The following is a 21,333-nucleotide window of genomic DNA, read 5'->3' on the forward strand; positions in this document are numbered from 1 at the left end:
GACAAAGTTTTTGAAAGGCACAGATCAGGGGATGGGTATAAAAAAAATATCAAAGGCCTTGAATATCCCTTGGAGCATGGTCAAGATGATTATTAAGAAGTGGAAGGTGTATGGCACCACCAAGACCCTGCCTAGATCAGGCTGTCCCTCCAAACTGGATGACCAAGCAAGAAGGAGACTGATCAGAGAGGCTACCAAGAGGCCAATGGCAACTTTGCAAGAGCTACAGGCTTTTATGGCCAAGACTGGTCAAAGTGTGCATGTGACAACAATATCCCAAGCACTCCACAAATCTGGCCTGTATGGTAGGGTGGCAAGAAGGAAGCCATTACTCAAGAAAGCCCACCTTGAATCACATTTGAAGTATGCAAAAAAACACTCAGGAGATTCTGTAGCCATGTGACAAAAAGTTTTGTGGTCTGGCGAAACTAAAATGGAACTTTTTGGCCTAAATGCAAAGCGTTATGTTTGGCGCAAACCCAACACAGCGCATCACTCAAAGAACACCATCCCTACTGTGAAGAATGGTGGTGGCAGCATCATGTTATGGGGATATTTCTCATCGGCAGGGACTGGGGCACTTGTCAGGATAGAAGGGAAAATGAATGGAGCAAAGTACAGAGAAGTCCTTGAGGAAAACTTGCTGCCCTCTGCAAGAAAGCTGAAACTGGGATGGAAGTTCACCTTTCAGCATGACAACGACCTTAAGCACACAGCCAAAGCTACACTGGAGTGGCTAAGGAACAAAAAGGTAAATGTCCTTGAGTGGCCCAGTCAGAGGCCTGACCTAAATCCAATCGAAAACTTGTGGCATGACTTGAAGATTGCTGTCCATCAACGCTCCCCAAGGAACTTGACAGAGCTTGAACAGTTTTGTAAAGAAGAATGGTCAAATATTGCCAAGTCTAGGTGTGCAAAGTTGGTAGAGACATATCCCAACAGACTCACAGCTGTAATTGCTGCCAAAGGACTTATCTAATTATGATCTTTCAGTTTTGTATTTTTAATATATAATTTTTTCTCTATAAAAACTTTTTTCCCCTTAACCGTGTGGAGTATGGTGTGTAGATGAGTGGAAACAAATCCTCATTTAAATGCATGAAACTCTGAGGCACTGACACAACAAAATGTGAAAAAAGTTCAAGGGGATGTAGACTTTCTATAGGCACTGTATATCATACCCTGATAACCATTAGCTTGATACTTGCTTGTACTTTCTGTTCATATAGTTCCTGTTTAGGTAAAGCAGGAAATCTTAAGCCAGGGAGACCTGGTGCACCAAACTCGACAGCTTTGCAGCCATTGTGAAGGGATGACTTTAAGTTGTTAATACTTTCTGATTGGCTAGTCATATCAGAGTTTCAGACACTGTTTGAAGTGGAGGTGTCAATCACTGTCTCCTTTGTCGGCCAGACCTTGAGTAGATTACCATGATTAATTATTATTATTTATTATTATTATTATTATTATTATTATTATTATTATTATTATTATTATTTATTTCTTAGCAGATACCCTTATCCAGGGCGACTTACAATTGTTACAAGATATAACATTATTTTTACATACAATTACATTATTTTTTACACATTATTTTTACATACAATTACCCATTTATTCAGTTGGGTTTTTACTGGAGCAATCTAGGTAAAGTACCTTGCTCAAGGGTACAGCAGCAATGTCCCCCACCTGGGATTGAACCCACAAACCTCCGGTCAAGAGTTCAGAGCCCTAACCACTACTGCACACTGCTGCCCCTAATTAGTAATAACCCATGTCTCTGCATTTGCATACTGAGTAAATTACCTTGATTCATTGGTGATAATTTGCATACTTAAACTGATTACTGAGAATACCAATCTGCCTGCAGTATTACCTACAATTGACCATGCCTTTACCAGGTGAGTCAATGAGGGATATCAGTGTGAATGTAACAGAATTAGCTAAGAAAGAACAAAGTTTTTACATAATCTGCCTTTTTAAGATCATCATTCTGTATTTATCTTTCCCAAGAATGTATGTAAATTCATTTTAAAGTAACCATGCTTTAAAACATGTTTCTTACCACTCATTAGCAAACAGTGTCAAACATTTACTGATATGTTTGTTTTCCACACTTTTCTCAGGTTGACAAAAGAAATCAGCTACAAAGGCTGGTAAATGATTATCTGAGCATAAACAGCAATAGTTAATCATAGAGAACACATACAGTAATAGGAAATTAAACTTGTAGGAATTTAAATATCAAGTACATATAGATCATATATAGTGTTAAACTAAATAAAGTCCCTTTAGCTGCAAGTGATAAAGATTCTCTAACAAAACATCCACAATTCTAGCAATAATGAGATAACTTGGTAAAAGTGTACACCCTACTAACTATAATAACATTCTCTTTTTCAAATGTAACACTTCAAGTGGTTGAATATGCAATCTCATCAACATACCTCCTGATTGTCTGCAGATCTAAACAGTGTGTTCTACTCTACATAACCGTCCCCTGAAAGATAAAACTTTCCACTACATTAAATGTGGCAGTACTTTAGCTAACTAATCCTAGAAGGCAACAGCTCAATGGAAATGCATGACTGGAGAAACATTAAAGGTGAGAGGAAGGGAGACATAATTAATGTTCTTCCTGCAGTTTCTCCCCTTTTTACTTTGCAACTTCCAACCCCAAGGTCATATCTTTTAAAGTTGATCCTTTTTACGGCTTAAATTTCCTGTGGGGCCTCACTTCTCAGGCAAGTTCATACACTTGGAATCACTGATTAATTGGAGCTGCTATAATCCTCATAACCTGCAGCACCTTAGTTTCTAGCTGTTGTATTTAAGCTTGTACTCTAAAAACCATACACATCTTTTTTGTCTAATTTGTTTATAAAGTGAGATGCTTGAAATTCTTTGATAATAGTTTGTGGTTGCTTAAACATGTAACATTTTATTGCAATGATGTTCTCTTAACCATTTATCTTATGTTGAAAATGATTCTAATAAAAAACAAAATGCATTAGAAAAAGGCTTATAGTAAGAAACCTTAAAAATATGTTTTCGATGTTTTCGATTTTATTAATAAATGTCTTGTTGGGCTTGCTTTCATCCAAGACAAAGTGAAACATGGAGGCAGTAATTCTGCCAACTCGGTGCTCAAACCACACAAAACTGGCACTCTCCTGTTTGGTCACCTCAGACAGATGGTCTGACAGCTTAAAAAAAGAATTTCTGACCTCAGTTCTTATGTAATTTTCAGTTCCTGTTAATCCATGTTGGTACACACTGGTGTTAGTGGCTCAGACAGCCAGTTGTCATCCTCAGAGCAGCTGTCAGTGTCACTGGCATCCTGCTTTTCCTACATTCCAAGATTCTCTTTTGTGATGCTGGTGAAGACAGCTGACTTGTTAGAACATTTGTAGAGCTCCTGCAGCTTTGCCAAAGGTATAGCAGCAGTAGGGTCAGTGTAGCTCATGTGGCTTTTCCCAACACCAACTGGCTGGTGATGCATGATGACTCCAGGCAGACTGGCTTTCTTTGGTTTTCAAAAATCAAGAGGGGCAGGGTCCACCTGAAACCACAAAAGCAGTCCAATAAATTCTTATTAACCTCTTCAACTCCCGATGTAAAAATGTATGTGCTTGCCAAGTATCAGATTTTTAAATATTTTTAATTGATATTTTTACCCCTGAAATTGCTATAAAATACTATTAGAAAGAGAAGAATATATATATTTATAATTTAAGCGATAGTGCCCACCGATGAGGGCTCGACCGTGTGATAATTAACTGCGACGGGAGTTATGTGTCTCAAGCCGAAGACGAAGGTGCTAAAGAAAGTCAAGGTCAATTAGGTACCTTTCCGCTGAGTAAAGACGTTCTAAGAAAATAGTCCAGAATAGTTCTTAAATAAAAAAACAAGGTTGGCATACATACATACATACTTTTTCACACGGGGGCATTGGGTGTTGCATAACTTTCTTTAATAAATAAATGAAATATGTACCAAATGTTTGTGTTATTTGTTCACTCAGGGTCCCTTTTATCTAATATTAGGTTTTGGTTGAAGATCTGATAACATTCAGTGTCAAAAATATGCAAAAATGCAGAAAATCAGACAGGGGGCAAATACTTTTTCACGGCACTGTATATATGAATGGAGCAATATTACTGAACTGTCCATGTCTCGCTTTGTTGCTGTTGAAAGATGCCTTGTCTGTGACTCCAGTCGAGCTGACAGTCTGTGATTGGCTCTCGGCAGTTGCAGGTAACTTACAGGATTGGTTGCTTTCGTCAATGCAAAGTATTGATTGGCTGGTTTAGGTGAATAATAAATAAATTTGGACTAATTGTGTCTTTGTTTAGTATTTACTGTCTAATAGAACTACGCTTAAAAGATACAAAAAATCAAAAAGAAAGCCAGCACTTGCGTGGATTGATTTTAAATTTGATTCACAGTCGGTGCTGATATGTTCCAGCTACCATCTATTAGAGCCTGCTAGAGCTGGAAGCTGATTGGCTGACAGTACTGAATCGTTTTCTAAATATATATATATATATATATATATATATATATATATATATATATATATATATATACATACACACACACAGTGCCTTGCATAAGTATTCACCCCCCTTGGACATTTCCACATTTTGTAGTGTTACAACCTGGAATTAAAATGGATTTAATTTGGATTTTTTGTCACTGATCTACACAAAATAGTCCATAATGTCGAAGTGGGGAAAAAAATCTACATATTTTTCAAAACTGTTTACAAATAAAAAACTGAAAAGTCTTGATTGCATAAGTATTCACCCCCTTTGCTGTGACACCCCTAAATAAGCTCTGGTGGAACCAATTGCCTTCAGAAGTCACATAATTAGTTGAATGGAGTCCACCTCTGTGCAATTAAAGTGTCACATGACCTCAGATTAAATACACCTGTTTCTGGAAGGCCCCAGAGTTTGTTAGAGAGCATATCTAAACAAACATCATCATGAAGACCAAGGAGCTATCAAAACAAGACCGGGATAAAGTTCTGGAGAAGCACCAATCAGGGTTGGGTTATAAAAAAATATCCCAAACTTTGAACATCCCCCGGAGCACCCTTAAATCCATTATCAAAAAATGGAAAGAATATGGCACAACCGCGACTCTGCCTAGAGAAGGCCGTCCACCAAAACTCAGTGACCAGGTAAGGAGGGCATTAGTCAGAGAAGCAACCAAGAGGCCAATGGTAACTCTGAAGGAGCTGGAGAGATCCACAGCTGAGATGAGAGAAACCGTCCATGGGACAACTATAACCCGGACGCTCCACAAAGCTGGGCTTTATGGAAGAGTGGCGAGAAGAAAGCCATTGCTGAAAAAAACCTGTTTGGATTTTGCCAAAAGGCATGTGGGAGACACAGCAAACATGTGGAAAAAGGTTCTCTGGTCTGATGAGACCAAAATTGAACTTTTTGGCCTTAGCGCAAAACGCTATGTGTGGCGCAAAGCCAACACTGCTCCTCACCCTGAGAACACCAACCCCACGGTAAAGCATGGTGGTGGCAGCATCATGTTATGGGGATGCTTTTCATCGGCAGGGACTGGGAAACTGGTCAGGATTGATGGCAAGATGGATGGAGCCAAATACAAGGAAATTCTAGAGGAAAACCTGTTTCAGTCTGCAAGAGACCTGGGACTGGGTCGGAGGTTCACCTTCCAGCAGGACAATGACCCTAAACACACAGCCAAATCTACACTGGAGTGGTTTAAAAACAAGAACCTGAATGTCTTAGAATGGCCCAGTCAAAGCCCAGACCTCAATCAATCCGATTGAGAATCTGTAGCAAGACTTGAAAATTGCTGTTCACCAACGGTCCTCATCCAACTTGACAGAGCTTGAGCAATTTTGCCAAGAAGAATGGGCAAAAATTGCAGGATCCAGATGTGACTTACCCAAAAAGACTCACAACTGTAATTGCTGCCAAAGGTGCTTCTACCAAGTATTGACTCAGGGGGGTGAATACTTATGCAACCAACAAATGTCTTTTTTTTGGGTTTAATTAACTTTTGTGTCACAATAAAAAATATTTTGCACCTTCAAAGTGTTAAGTATGTTGTGTAAATCAAATGGTAGAAATCCCAATTAAATCAATTTTAATTCCAGGTTGTAACACTACAAAATGTGGAAAAGTCCAAGGGGGGTGAATACTTATGCAAGGCACTGTATATATATATATATATATATATATATATATATATATATATATATATATATATATACACGTAGAGCTCAGGTTCATTTTCACCCTTAAAACCACAGACCCAGACACACGATTTATTATTTTAGCGAGTCTGCACAGTTTATTATTTACAATAATAAAATTAAACAAAACAAACAAAAATCCTAACTCCACACAGGAGTGCTAACTAAACTTTTCAGGAACCTAACTATACAAACTGGACAGCTAAGCTTTTTACTTGTTGAAATTTAAGCATAAACAAAACACAAAAAGGTTCACAGTACCTTTTATAAAACCCACACAGGTTTCTTCACAGTGACAGCCTTGCTTCACACAGACTGGAGAATGCCCAGCACAAACATTTTGGCTCCTTAACATACCTGCCTATAATTTGGAGCCAGGTGAGTCCCATCCTGGCTCCCTCCTGTGGCATTCTGGGGGATGTAGTCTTTTGGTCCCTTCTTGACTACATGTTCTTCCTCCCCCCAGTCAGACCCAGACACCAGAACTGCAGGTTTAGAAGGGACAACAAGGTTGTCCTGGAAGAAAACTTGCTTCCTTCTGCTCTGACAATGTTCCCCAACTCTGAGGATTGGTTTTTCCAGCAGGACAATGCTCCATGCCACACAGCCAGGTCAATCAAGGTGTGGATGGATGACCACCAGATCAAGACCCTGTCATGGCCAGCCCAATCTCCAGACCTGAACCCCATTGAAAACCTCTGGAATGTGATCAAGAGGAACATGGATGGTCACAAGCCATCAAACAAAGCCGAGCTGCTTGAATTTTTGCACCAGGAGTGGCATAAAGTCACCCAACATCAATGTGAAAGACTGGTAGAGAGCATGCCAAGACACGTGAAAGCTGTGCTTGAAAATCAGGGTTATTCCACCAAATATTGATTTCTGAACTCTTCCTAAGTTAAAACATTAGTATTATGTTGTTTAAAAATGAATATGAACTTATTTTCTTTGCATTATTCAAGGTCTGACAACAATGCATGTTTTTTGTTATTTTGACCAGTTGTCATTTTCTGCAAATAAATGCTCTAAATGACATTATTTTTATTTGGAATTTGGGAGAAATGTTGTCAGTAGTTTATAGAATAAAACAAAAATGTTCATTTTACCCAAACACATACCTATAAATAGTAAAACCAGAGAAACTGATAATTTTGCAGTGGTCTCTTAATTTTTTCCAGAGCTGTATATATAAACATTTTAAGCCCCTGTGTGCCCGTAAAATAAAGTAAAATAAGTAAGACACACACATTTGATTTCTACTTTATTTATGAACAATACATATATTTGTTTTTGAAAAGAATAACACATAAGCTGTACAATTGACAAAAAGTTTTTTTTCTTTCGTGGAAACATGTCCGGAAGCAGTGCCATATGCTTACGAGACTGCAGCAGTGAAAATCCTATTTGTGATATAACCTCGTGCAACTTTCTACTGTAACTAAGGCCATACCAAGCAATCATTTTTCATCTGAGATCTGCTGGAAGTAGCCCTGGCAAGCTTCTTTGACCAAATAGGAAAAAATAAGCATACAGTATGAGGGGTTTAGAGACCTCTTCATTCAGTGTTTTTTGTTTTGACTTTAATCTTTTCTGTCCCTTAACAATAAGATGCAATTCATTGTACACTAGTGTTGCAAGACGTGGGGGTGTCACGGGACAACTGTTGTAGCCGCTACATCACTTGGTGGTTGTGGACACCAGGACCCAATAGAACTGTACTGTATTAACCAAAATTGTACAAGACACCAAAACAGTACTGGCGAAATCACTACTAAAATCACATTGGCTTAGTTATTTGTTGGAGCTCCTTACTATTCCAAACGTGATAAAATAGGTATAAAAAAGATAAACCAAATACACTAAAATAATAAAAGCACTCAGGGTAAAAACTGGATAATGAAACTAATAACAGGGATTAAAAACACTGTTCACTTCCCTGAACTCAGCTGCTTCTGTCCTTTCAGACCCAGCTCCAAGCTGCTCGCACCTTGTCCTGCGGTTACTTGCAGTTTCATTTTCGTCCTTCCTCTCTCCCGCAGTTCTCTACCATCCCTGTTCTTTTTCCAGCTCCCTGAATCACAGCGTGTTCCGTCTCGTCTCCCCATCTGCTTTCGCTGCCCCACTCCTCCTGCTGCTCTCCTTTTCCTGTCTAAATACAGGGACGCTACTCCCCTGTTGCCCTGCCGCCCTGTATAATTCATATTGCACCTGATCCAATCACCAGTTTACTTTTAGCCATTTCAGTAATAACTACATCACCCAGCAGCCTCTCTGCCATCACATCTAAACCACCTCATACAGCCTCGTACCTCTACAAATACAAACAATATTCTTTGTGAAACAAACATGAAAAATCAAAAGGGCAAATAATAATAAAGCAAAAACATATATTTATAAAACATGCTCCAAATAATGTAAATCAAAAAGTGAATAAAAATACACACACATACACAATTGGTAACGTACTCAAAAGAAAAATGCTTAAAAACGCTACATGAAAATGGCAAATTCAATCACCCTGTGACACTAGCCTTAAGTAGCATCTATCACGGGTAACTACAAAGGAGAATTAAATTAGCATAGCTGTATTATTGCTGCGGGCTACCAACAATTTGAATCACAGAGTGACTCAGAAATAGGATTTACAAGTTACAAGGAGATAAAAAAAGACAACATCACAAAAGCCTGGCTTCACATGTTACAAGAAATATCAATTGTAAAGGCCTGACAAATTCAATCTAAAAATCTTATTTTTTCCATATCATTTACTTCTATGTTTTTGTTATTTGTTAAACAGTGAATTATTTGTATGTTTTGCACCCTGAGCTCATTTGACATTAGACACTCAACTGGTACCTTTGTGGGCAGCAAGACAGAAGGAGAAGGTAGACCACCTATCACAGGATTGAAAAAGCCTATACAGTGATTTTCTGTTCATTATCTAAATCATAGGAATACTGAATAGGATATACTAGTAGATGAGTATAATGTAGTATTTAATTTTTGGCCTTTAGAACATAACACATAGAACATGGCCATAACACATGAACATGTTTCTGTAGTATGGCAAGGAATTATATTGAAGCTGTAATGATAGGCTTCACATATTCAGAGAAAAAAACACACACTCAAATATATTATTTCCCAGAAACCTTGTCTTGTGGTTTACACTCTTGCACTATAAAATGGAGACATGGGCCTGGGGGGTTTCGTGATCTTTTAACACAACAGAAAAAGCAAAATACTTAAGACCACCAGTGGCAGGATGCCCATTTCTATCAAAGCCAGCACAGCTAAAGGGCATATTAAGAGTGGTAAACATCTGCAGCACCACAACATTGAGTGTGCACAACGGGTATTATTAGCAGAAACCACAGCAATCAGAGAAGGCACGATACATTGTGGGACGCACATGCTGAAACTCACACCAGATCAAAACAGGTGTTGGGAGATTTTATCATTAAATTGACGTACCTGCTGAACTTAATAACCGTAAGACCCATATTCATTTAAACAAAGATGATCATCCATTGTTGTCATGACTAGTTTAATGATTTGCCACATTAAAATCTACAGTAAACCATGTGTTCACCTTAAATGACCAGACAAAGAATTTTTATTAGAAGAATACAAGGACAAGTTTTTGGTTATCTGAACATGTCATATCATTCTCCATGAAACCAAAATAGAACAGTGTCACAGGACTGAGTACTGTTGTAAATCTTTATGTGAGTAACTCGGTATTGTATGCATGCGATGGATTATCTAAGCCAAAGGCTTCATTTGAATCGGTTCACAGTAAGTTATATGTTATGATTTTGAGGGTAGGTTGAAAGAGACCCTATAGTAAACATGACCTTGGCTTGAAGTGTATTGACACTGCAAAGGAGACAAAGCTTCTCTAATGTCTATCCAGGTGCAAATGTTGACATTAAGAACATGCTACTTGCTGTCATAGGGAAAGCAGTGATTGGTACTCAAATGAGAGCCAATGCATCTAGTTTCTGGGAGTTTGAGTTATTTTGAAGAAAATGGCTTTGTAGTTATAACAGGTTGACTGGTGGTGTTTTTCTTTTTCAGAATTATTATTATTATTATTTATGGCTTTGTAGTTATAACAGGTTGACTGGTGGTGTTTTTCTTTTTCAGAATTATTATTATTATTATTTATTTTTAATTAAAGCATTTTATTACGCCCTATCCTGAGGTTATGTAAGATGACTTTAAACATCCACCTGGGCCTGAAAAAGCAATCTTTCCAATAATTCTACAAAATAAAATGTTTCTTCTTTTGTCACATTTGGAAAATATTTGGAAAAAAACAAACTTTTAAAGCTTGTCATCCTGACTCTGTGCAAATTGTGGTTTTACTGTGGAATTCGTTTAGCAAATAACATATCAAGTTAATTTCCACAACATAGAACAACTGCTTTGATCACACAGTTGAAACTGAACCCACCAATTAACTAATGAATCACTCATGATTGCACGTAATACATTCTTTAATATCTATTAATCCACAGGTGCAGAAATGTCAAACCCTTCCAGTCAACTGTTTTGTTTTTATATAAATTGTAAATTGAAAAAAGTTTGTTTCCCGGATTCAGCGTGACTCACAATTGTTGGAATAGAGGAGAGGACTAATTAGGGAGAAAAAATAAAACAGTTTCCTTATGGAATGCCCCTGCTGGTGTATTTGACATGTTAACAAGCAATGTGGAGTTGCACAGTCTTTCCTCAAGTCAGCAATTTCAGTCACCGAGGGGATGTGATGCCAAATAAGCCTCTCTATAAGTTCATAGGAGAAAATCATATATATCCAAGCCAAACACACATAGGCCCATTATAAAGTTTTTTATTTTTTTAATAAAAGGTAACAGTATGACTTCACAGCTGAATGCTATCTGCCAGGAGCGGAAAGCAATTCTATTCACAGCAGACAAGATCAAAATGGTAGTGTGACAGACAAAAGAGGCGAGTATCAAACTATGAACTGCAGTCAATTATTAAGAATGTTGTAACATGTCAGGGCAGTTGGTGTGGGAATACATCAACCAGCCTGGGAGCACACTGTCATATTAACAATATGGGAGAATTCCTCTGCTAAATTAGTCCCTTCATGCCAGAGAAGTATGTGCACTAGACACACACTCAGGTGCATGCGCTCACTGGGAAGAGAAGAGCAGAGGGGCATGTCTGGGCGAGTCCCAGCACGTCATCAGAGGGAAAGTGATCACTGGAAGAAGAATGGCATGAGATGGAGCTACTGATGTTACTGGACATAGTTGGTCCTTCCCAATCCACCATGCCAATGGCACCACGCAGGCCTCCACTTTCATGCAGAATGCGATGGGTGGATAGAGTTGGCAAGTAAAGAGGAACAGCTGTGATCCAGGGGACTGAGGAGTCTTTGCTAGTGGCTACAGGGTAAGAAGACAGGCCACTAAAATAGCAGGAGTCACAACATCTCCAAACTGTTAAGAGGGCAGACTTTGAGGTGGCAAGGCACATTCACCCCAAGGACCTCGTGGTGGGGGAAGCCAACCTTGGATTAAGGGAATGTATCAGAGTGTCACTTATAGTGCATATTTATGAAGACATAATATTTAACATTAATACCTCAATATCATAGGCCACCCCCACTATGTTGGTAATATACAAACATATAAGTTAATATTCATTTCTTAATATACAGGACAGTGCCTCCATTATGTGACTAATATTGAAATAAAATTTCATATTTCTTATAAAATTATATTTACAATTCCATTATTCGATTTTTCAAATATATCAAAGAAACTACGAACAAAATATAAAATATGCTTTCCAGTTTCAATTTCAAGAGAGGATAACCAGTCAAATAACTAAGTCAATAAACTAACATTAAAGGTTCAATATATATATATATATATATATATATATATGTTTTAGGATCTCAAATCATAAGAACATAAGAAAGTTTACAAACGAGAGGAGGCCATTCGGTCCATCTTGCTCGTTTGGTTGTTAGTAGCTTATTGATCCCAGAATCTCATGTAATGGAAGTTTTAACCACCCTTGAACCTAAGTATGGTAAGGGGTTATCCTTCCAGGTCCTTTATCCCAGCCCGCGTGTTGACTCAATGAGGAGACGTTGTAGTTCTTATTCAAAACATGTTTAATAAGTTTGCAAACTGGAGCGTTCAACAGAGTGACACAGACTCTGTTAGCAATCGCAGAATCGCACACCGAGCTAAGTTTTATGCAGCTTATATAGTTTTCTGGATCATTATACAAAGAAGGAAATTAAACAGTGTAACCATATAAGGATTGGTTATAGAACTTAAAGGAAGTGGAGACCATATAGGGTCACAGTCAGATTATAGAACAAGAAATTATCTCCATTTCGGAGAATCATAAAACAGTCATAAGACAAGTTTATGCTAGACATGACAGCTAAAATTAGTTTAGACTGGTTGCTCCTTGTTACCCGCAAAGTTTGTTTACTTTAGATCCTCATTGGTTCGTCCGAATAGGAGATTAATAGTAAGTCTCTGATTGGCTGTCGGTACCCCTGTCGGTGGGGGATGTGGTTGTTATTGAAAAACAAAGTTGGAATACAGCTCATCTCATAACATGTAGAGTTGCAGGATGTAGCAGCGAGGAACCTTCTTCAGGACGACGATACATACAATGCTTGAATGGGTCCCCATTACAAGTGAAGGCTCAGGGTTACTTCATGACGAGATGAGTCCGGATCCAAGAGTCCAAGAGAGAAAGAGAGCATGTGCATGCTTGTTTTTCTTTAAATATTCTGTTGCAAGAACACATTGACCCAGAAGGGAAACAAAGTGGCAGCCGCAGATTGGAGAGGCGGTTGCACTCGTTTACCAAGTGACAGCATATAAGGGGACGGAGAATCGCAATCTGTTCTTTCGTGTTGGTTTTGTATTTTAACCTAGAAGGGCTGTGAGAGACCCCAGAGAACGTAGCAGTTTTGTGAGTGTTTTATTCTGTCTGTTAGTATTTGTTTTGTTTGTGAATCACCAGACAGCTAACACGATTCCGGAGCTGTCGCCTTGGGCCAGCACAAAGCCGGAACAACATTTCACCACTGTCACGAAATAAACTTGTATCAGCCACCACAAGCACTACTGCACGCACCCAGGACTGGTGAACATGTATGTATTATTGTGTGGCGGATATTATTGTTTATTATTTGGGACTGCAATCCTATTGTTATTTACCCTGTGCAGTACACATTAGTGTGTATTGCCAGGGATTATTGTTTGGTCACCAGACCTGGAAAAGAAAATAATAAAATCCTTTCCAAACCGGATTATAATCTCTGTCTGTTTCATTCATGCACTGCATCACTCCTGCACCTGTACCCAATCAACCACTTTGCTACATGCACAAAGAGGAGTTTACTTTGGTGATCCAATCACTTCAGGACAGGAAGCTAAAACAGGAAGATAATCCCTGACCAAAATCAGTCCTTTCATTGTCTTAAAAAGTTTGAATGATGCTTCCTTTTACACAAGCAATGAGTGTCATTAACATAGGTAGCGTCCCCTCCTCCATGGACAATAAGATTTATAGAACAAAACTCATTTTGTTCTAACTTTAGTATATTGATCATAGAAGGATAATGTAGTAACTAAATTACCGTTACAAGCACATTATACAATAATTAAAGTAAAATAATGCAAGAACAATTTTCACTTCAAACACATTAAAACACAATAAACATATAAATTTTATTGGGAAAACATACTTAAACAACTCTTAAACTTTTTTTTTTTTTTGAAGGCCCAACGCACCGAGGTGGGTGGGCCGAGGCAGCCGGCGAGGTCTACTCGACAGTGGGGCAGGCTAAAGCACAGCCCCGATGAAGGAACACGCAGCTGAATGACAGTTTTTTTTTTTTCAAAGCTGCGCAGATCACAGCCGGAATGTTCTGCCTGAAGGTGTAGGTTGAAAGACAACACAAACACACACACACCGATACTGCACAGACACTCATCCCAGATAGCATGCTGACGTTGGGCCAGCGTTGGCTCAACGTCATCAGAGACGTCATCCCAACGTTGGCCAATGACGTTGGCCCAATGTAATTTTGTCCATCGACCCAACATTGGCCCACCGTTGGCGAACAATGGTGGCCCAACGTTGCCAATGGTGGGCCAATGTTGGGCCACCACTGCTTGCTAACGGTGGGCCAACGTTGGGCCACCATTGTCTGCCAACGGTGGGCCAACGTTGGGTTGATGGACAAAATTACGCTGGGCCAACGTCAGCATACTACTGGGGTTGTATGCACAGTATATGTGCAACATTACAACATGAATGACGTTGCCCAAAGCTGTAACAAATTGAATTTGAGAAAGAAAGAAAAAAGAAACAACTAGCTTTACATTCAACAGTGTTTATTAAGCTTATTTGTGTTCAAATATCTGTCTAGAATGCAAAAAGATGGCTCAAACAATCTCTTAATCTTCTTCAATGTCACTGGCAGCACTAGCAGCAGCAATTGTAGCAGCATTTGCAGACTCTGCATCTGTAAATAATAAGAGAATGAATGAAGTAAGTAATAAGACCCTCCACATTGGGCATTACCAGGCATTCCACAGCCTACCTCTGTAAAGCGCTTTGTGATGGTGGTCCACTATGAAAGGAGATATATACAAATAAAGATATTATTATTTTATTATTATGGACTGTTTGGCCAGACAAAGTAAAGGGATTACATACAAATAGCACATGAAGCCCAATGTGGAGGGTCTTGCTTTTGGCTTCAAAGTTACAGCACAATTATCATTTTTATTTTAACTTGTACCCATGTCTCTATAAAAGTGTATGAAACATTTTTAAAACAATGGACATGTACAATTCTATCTGAATAAACTGAGAACAAAGACCTACCCTTTCTTTGATTTATATATTTTTTATAGCTTGAAATTGACTTCAAATGTCTTGTTGGTTGCAGATGTAATTCTTTTTTGTAATGTTATTACAAACATTCTAAGGGCATATACAGTGCTATGGATTGTATATCGCTATCTCAGCCAATCGGAGTGCAAGTAATCTTTCCACTGAAGTATAAGTGACAGTAACAATTAGTTAATTTAACAACTAAACATATTATATACCTGTGATGGGGTGCAGCCTATTTTGTGGTGGTTCTGTGTTTTTTGTATTGTTTAGAGTGGATGTGAGTGAGTTTGGGGTGTGGTTCAGTGAATTTATGTGTGTGGAATGTGCTTGGGCTAATGAGGTGCGAATTGCCCAATTAGCTCAGGCACCTGTATAAAAGGGAGTGGTTGGGTATGTTAGGAGGAGAGTGTTTGTTAGGAGGAGAGTGTTTGTAACTGTGAGACGACATGTGTGAGAGTGTGAGAGTGTGAGAGTGTGAGAGTGTGAGAGTGTGAGTGGTTCTTTTTGGTTTGTTTAAAGCCTGTTTTTGTGTTTGTCTTTTTGGTTGGCCATCGTGCCTTTTTATTTGTGTTTTGTTAATTAAAATATTTTGGTTTCACTGCACTTTCTGTCTCTGAGTCTTCCCTCTGCTGCTATCCTGCCACAGGTTGGTGTCAGAAGTGGGATAGCGCCCCCTGGAGACTCAGAGCGGAAGTGCAGTTTTTTTGTTTTGTTTAAAAAAAAAAGAAAAAAAAAAAGGGAAGAGAGGATGAGGTGGAGGAAAATGGAGCTGGCCCAGGAGGAGGCAGATGACAGCTGGGAGCTATTTTTAAAAGGGCTCGCGGCAGAGTTGTGCCCCGGCTGTGGGGCATATGGACACATAGTGGCCATCTGCCCCACCCAATATGAGGAGGAGGAGCTGCTGCTGCAACAGCCCGAGTGGGAGGAGCCCGAACGTCCACAGCCCGAGTGGGAGGAGCCCAAACGTCCACAGCCCGAGTGGGAGGAGCCCGAACGTCCACGGCCCAAGAGGGAGGAGTCGGTGCGTCCACGGCCCGAGTGGGAGGAGTCGGTGCGTCCACGGCCCGAGAGGGAGGAGTCGGTGCGTCCACGGCCCGAGAGGGAGGAGTCGGTGCGTCCACGGCCCGAGAGGGAGGAGTCGGTGCGTCCACGGCCCGGAGGGGAGGAGCCGGTGCGTCCTAGGTCCGGAGGGGAGGAGCCAGTGCGTCCTGTGTCCGGAGGGGAGGAGCTGAAGGCCCAAACCCCTATTTTTTTTGGGAGGGACGAGGGCGTGAAGCTCAGGCTCCACAGCAGCCGCTGTTTTTGCTGCTGAAGGGAGCCCAGCGGAGACGCCCGCCACCAGCTCTACCCCCGCTGTCGGAGGAGCCGGCAGTGCCACCAGCCCTACCCCCGCTGTCGGAGGAGCCGGCAGCGCCACCAGCCCTACCCCCGCTGTCGGAGGAGCCGGCAGCGCCAACAGCTCTAACCCCGCTGGCGGAGGAGCCAGCAGTGCCACCGGAGGGAGACGAGCTGCTGTTCCCGCCGCCACCACCCGAGGGAGAGGAGCAGGAGCTGCCTCTGCCTCCACCACCCGAGGGAGAGGAGCAGGAGCTGCCTCTGCCTCCACCACCACCACCCGAGGGAGAGGAGCAGGAGCTGCCTCTGCCTCCACCACCACCACCCGAGGGAGAGGAGCAGGAGCTGCCTCTGCCTCCACCACCACCACCTGAGGGAGAGGAGCAGGAGCTGCCTCTGCCTCCACCTCCACCACCTGAGGGAGAGGAGCAGGAGCTGCCTCTGCCTCCACCACCACCACCCGAGGGAGAGGAGCAGGAGCTGCCTCTGCCTCCACCTCCCGAGGGTCCGCTGCTGCTGCCGTCGCCTCCCGAGGGTCCGCTGCTGCTGCCGTCGCCTCCCGAGGGTCCGCTGCTGCTGCCGTCGCCTCCCGAGGGTCCGCTGCTGCTGCCGTCGCCTCCCGAGGGTCCGCTGCTGCTGCCGTCGCCTCCCGAGGGTCCGCTGCTGCTGCCGTCGCCTCCCGAGGGTCCGCTGCTGCTGCCGTCGCCTCCCGAGGGTCCGCTGCTGCTGCCGTCGCCTCCCGAGGGTCCGCTGCTGCTGCCGTCGCCTGGGGTCGCCAGGGATCCTGCTTCGCCTGGGGTCGCCAGGGATCCTGCTTCGCCTGGGGTCGCCAGGGATCCTGCTTCGCCTGGGGTCGCCAGGGATCCTGCTTCGCCTGGGGTCGCCAGGGATCCTGCTTCGCCTGGGGTCGCTACACTGTGGCCGGAGCCCCACGGAGGGGAGCTGCTGGCCATGAAGAAAGGGGGGGGAGATCAGGAGACCAGTTCCCCTCGCAGCAGTTTCGCTGCCGGAGATCGTGTGGTCGGAGCCCCACGGAGGGGAAATGCCGGCCATGAAGAAGGGGGGGGAGGTAGGGGACCAGCTCCCCCAGCCGCACGTTTGCAGCAGGATAGTGTGTGGCGGGAGCCCCGGAAGAGGGAGCTGCCGGCCACGAAGAGTTGGGGGGTGCCGGACCTCCCACCATGGCCACCCCCATGGACACTGTGCTTCCCCCTCTTCCGGGACTTTGAGACTGAGGGGGGAGGTGGCCATTTAGGCCATGTTGTGCTGCACACAAGGAGGGGAGGTGTGTGATGGGGTGCAGCCTATTTTGTGGTGGTTCTGTGTTTTTTGTATTGTTTAGAGTGGATGTGAGTGAGTTTGGGGTGTGGTTCAGTGAATTTATGTGTGTGGAATGTGCCTGGGCTAATGAGGTGCGAATTGCCCAATTAGCCCAGGCACCTGTATAAAAGGGAGTGGTTGGGTATGTTAGGAGGAGAGTGTTTGTTAGGAGGAGAGTGTTTGTTAGGAGGAGAGTGTTTGTAACTGTGAGACGACGTGTGTGAGAGAGAGTGTGAGTGGTTCTTTTTGGTTTGTTTAAAGCCTGTTTTTGTGTTTGTCTTTTTGGTTGGCCATCGTGCCTTTTTATTTGTGTTTTGTTAATTAAAATATTTTGGTTTCACTGCACTTTCTGTCTCTGAGTCTTCCCTCTGCTGCTATCCTGCCACAATACCCTTGTGGTACAACATTTTTAAAAAAAGCATTTAATTGGCAATGAGAAAGCAAAGTATTTAAGCAAAATGTATTTGAACAGTACATTGCGTTAAATAAAGGGAACTTATTGAATCGTTTTACATTAAATTTACCAATTAATAAAATATAAATATAATTCATGGGAGCATCATATATTTACCCTTTTTCTTTTCTGCCCTCCTCTTCCGCTCCCCATCCCGGTCTCCACTGTACTTTAGCCAGCTCCTCATCCTGGCCTCTGTGTCTGCCTCCGTGACAGAAGACTTCTTGGCTGCAGCTGGAAAAAAAAGAATGAAAGATTCAATATTTTTACAATATTTTTATACACAATAAAACATTTGTTAAATCTAAGTTTGTTCAAACAAGGACAACACAATTCATTGGTAAAAATCAACAAACAATGTGTTTATGTCTGTGTTAAGAATTGTGTTTGTTGATTTTTAACAAAGGCAAATGTATATGTGTGTTACAACACTACTGCCATCTTTAAATTGAATAGTCATATGACATACCAGTCAGAAAAGTTTTAAAATTGAATTTATATAAAATTGTAGTATGTACTAAAACTTTGAGACGATGCAATAATAAAATCTTACCTATACAACATTCTTCAAAGTTTTAATGGCTTCCCTCCAGAAAAAAAAAAAAAACGTTACCGTTTTCAGATCTTGTCACTTTACTTGTTCTGTATCAACTTTCCTCTCTCTCTCTTTCACATAAGAAAATAACGGTTTCTGCTATTATAAATTCACAATAAACTATTATGAAGTTTCTGCTATTTCACCAACCCTGATGGTGAATTTATAATGGCAGCTGAACAAGTTGAGCATATTTTATTTTTTTCATCCATTTTTCTCCCAATATGGAATGTGCCCAACTGATGCACTAGTTCTGAAGCAAAATGAATGTGCGAAAGACTGAGACATTAGCATACTTCTAAATCATAAGAAATTGCGCTGCAGAATATGAAAAAGTAAACAAACGACTACATGTGAAACACAAGGAAACTTGTAGTGTTATTTTTTACACCTTTGGATATATATATAAATGGATATAATAAATGAACACCATAGAAAAACGCAACAAAATTACTTCTGTACAGAATCAGGAATAATTATGTAAAGCTCTGAGAAAAACCTGAAGATATAATTCAATAAGGACAGAAGCTTTTAGCATCTGTATTGCATTTTTTTTCAAAAACTATTAATGACAAAGTATTGGTTATTATAATCTGAACAGAAAAGGACTTTGTTAACAATCGCACATCTGTCACATACCAGTGCCTTTTCTGTAGCTTGGTCCATTAACATCCTCTCCACTCTGTCAATGTCCTCCTTGATGGCAAAAGAAAACTGGAATTCATCCAAGCGCAGGCTGCCATGCTCTTGCTCTACCTGAGGCTGCCACTTGAGAAGTGCCTGAAGCATCAGGGTGTTTTGTCTCCCCTGGCCCTTGATTTCTTCTAAAATGGTGAAGATCATCCTATCCCTGTCTATTTAATAGAACAAAAAATGCACATACATGTATATAAACTTCTATCTTTAACTACACCAGTTGGTCATTAAAAAGAGAACCATTATATGTAATGCGCACAAGTGCATATAGGAAAATTACAGACAGATACTGCAGTTGTAAGAACGCTGTAACCTTTTCATGATTCATTGTAGGGATGCAAAATAATTAAACATTTAATTAAATATGTACCTGATAGCTGCTCTTGTCACTGTCCCTGTTCCCAGTTCCAGTGTCATTGCTGCTGGTGTTGCTGTTGTAGTTCCTGTCATCACTGCTGATATTTCCATCTTCACTGTTGCTGGTGTTCTTGCTGCTGCTGCTGTGTGATGCTACTGTTGTTGTTGGACACTTCCGCTTCTGTGTTTGTTCATATCGGATGTTTCTGTTGCCCTTTCTTGCGCGCCTTCTGATATGTCACTATAACAACAAAAATGAACATATCTTGCGTGCATGAAAATGAAGCAAATCATTTATTAAGCATGATAACATCTGTTTGTTAAATTAAACACACAGTCTAAAATTGGATTGACACATGTGCAACGTGTGTGTGACCCCTGTATTTCAATAGGGGTGTCCACACTGCAGTGAAGCGATAGCATCTCTGTTGAGGCTCCATTGCCGATCTCCACAGAGATGTTTTCACTCTCGCTGTACATTGTAGCCAATCACAATGAAGCAACAAGTGTAGGGAGGGGAAACCAGATTGTCAATCTACTGTGCTGGTAAAAAGCAGTATAGTAAAAACCTTAGATACAGTGTCTACAACAATGATTCACTACTTGCAAACAGCATCAGAGTCTTGTCTTTTCTCTTCACCATATTCGTCTCTGTAAGTCGCCTTGGATAAAACTCTGCTAAATAAATAAATAAATAAATAAATAAATAAAAATAAATATTGAGGCAATTATTCTGAAAATAGTGACTCACTAACCTGTGTGCTTTTATTTCCATAATTAAAACTAATACCTGGTGAAAAAATATTTTTAAGAAATGTATTCTGGATTCTAAATCTGCTTGATTCATTGTTTTGAGATTGCCTAGATAATTGTTGGCACACATTTGGCATAACATCTTTTAAATTAAAAAAGAAGAAAAAGTTTTGCCTGAATATATACTACAAATAAGCAGCTTTTCACTGTAACATTCATTACATATATATATATATATATATATATATATATATATATATATATATATATATATATATATATATATAAAATACTGTGTGTGTGTATATATATATATATATATATATATATATATATATATATATATATATATAGTGTGTGTGTGTGTGTTATATTTGTAAATAAGAAATATGACACTGTTGGAATTGTTGCAGACTCTGTACATCAAGTACAACGCAGTTAGAAGCAGAAAGGAGGAATTACATCTTTAAATCTGGAGTTGCTTTAATCAGAAAACATTGCAGCATAAAGCCTTGCAGCTGCGTGTATTTTTCTGATAACAAGCTGATTCAAATCCCGCGGCGTTCTGGGACACGGGGGAGGGGCGGAGCCTGCAGCACAAACACAAACAAAGGCAGCCAGGCTTCCCAGCAACAGCGTGTGGAAGCGACATCGTGTGAGAAG

At 40.8% G+C, this 21,333-nt stretch overlaps 1 long non-coding RNA gene across 3 annotated transcripts; it reads right to left on the reverse strand.

Annotated features, from left to right (window-relative positions):
- Positions 1–14,515: 14,515 nt before the first annotated feature.
- LOC117399609 (uncharacterized) lies at positions 14,516–20,614 on the reverse strand. Of its 3 annotated transcripts, none has more exons than XR_004663364.2 (4): positions 19,931–20,614; positions 19,504–19,718; positions 18,387–18,503; positions 14,516–14,783 (listed from the first exon to the last, which is right to left on the reverse strand). It is a non-coding gene; the product is annotated as an uncharacterized LOC117399609 (long non-coding RNA). The 3 variants fall into 3 exon arrangements; XR_009328483.1 differs by lacking the exon at positions 19,504–19,718 and having other exon boundaries at positions 19,931–20,158; positions 20,521–20,597; XR_009328482.1 differs by lacking the exon at positions 19,504–19,718 and having other exon boundaries at positions 19,931–20,610.
- Positions 20,615–21,333: the final 719 nt, after the last annotated feature.

Source organism: Acipenser ruthenus, chromosome 4, assembly GCF_902713425.1.
Source record: "Acipenser ruthenus chromosome 4, fAciRut3.2 maternal haplotype, whole genome shotgun sequence".
Lineage (NCBI taxonomy): Eukaryota > Metazoa > Chordata > Actinopteri > Acipenseriformes > Acipenseridae > Acipenser > Acipenser ruthenus.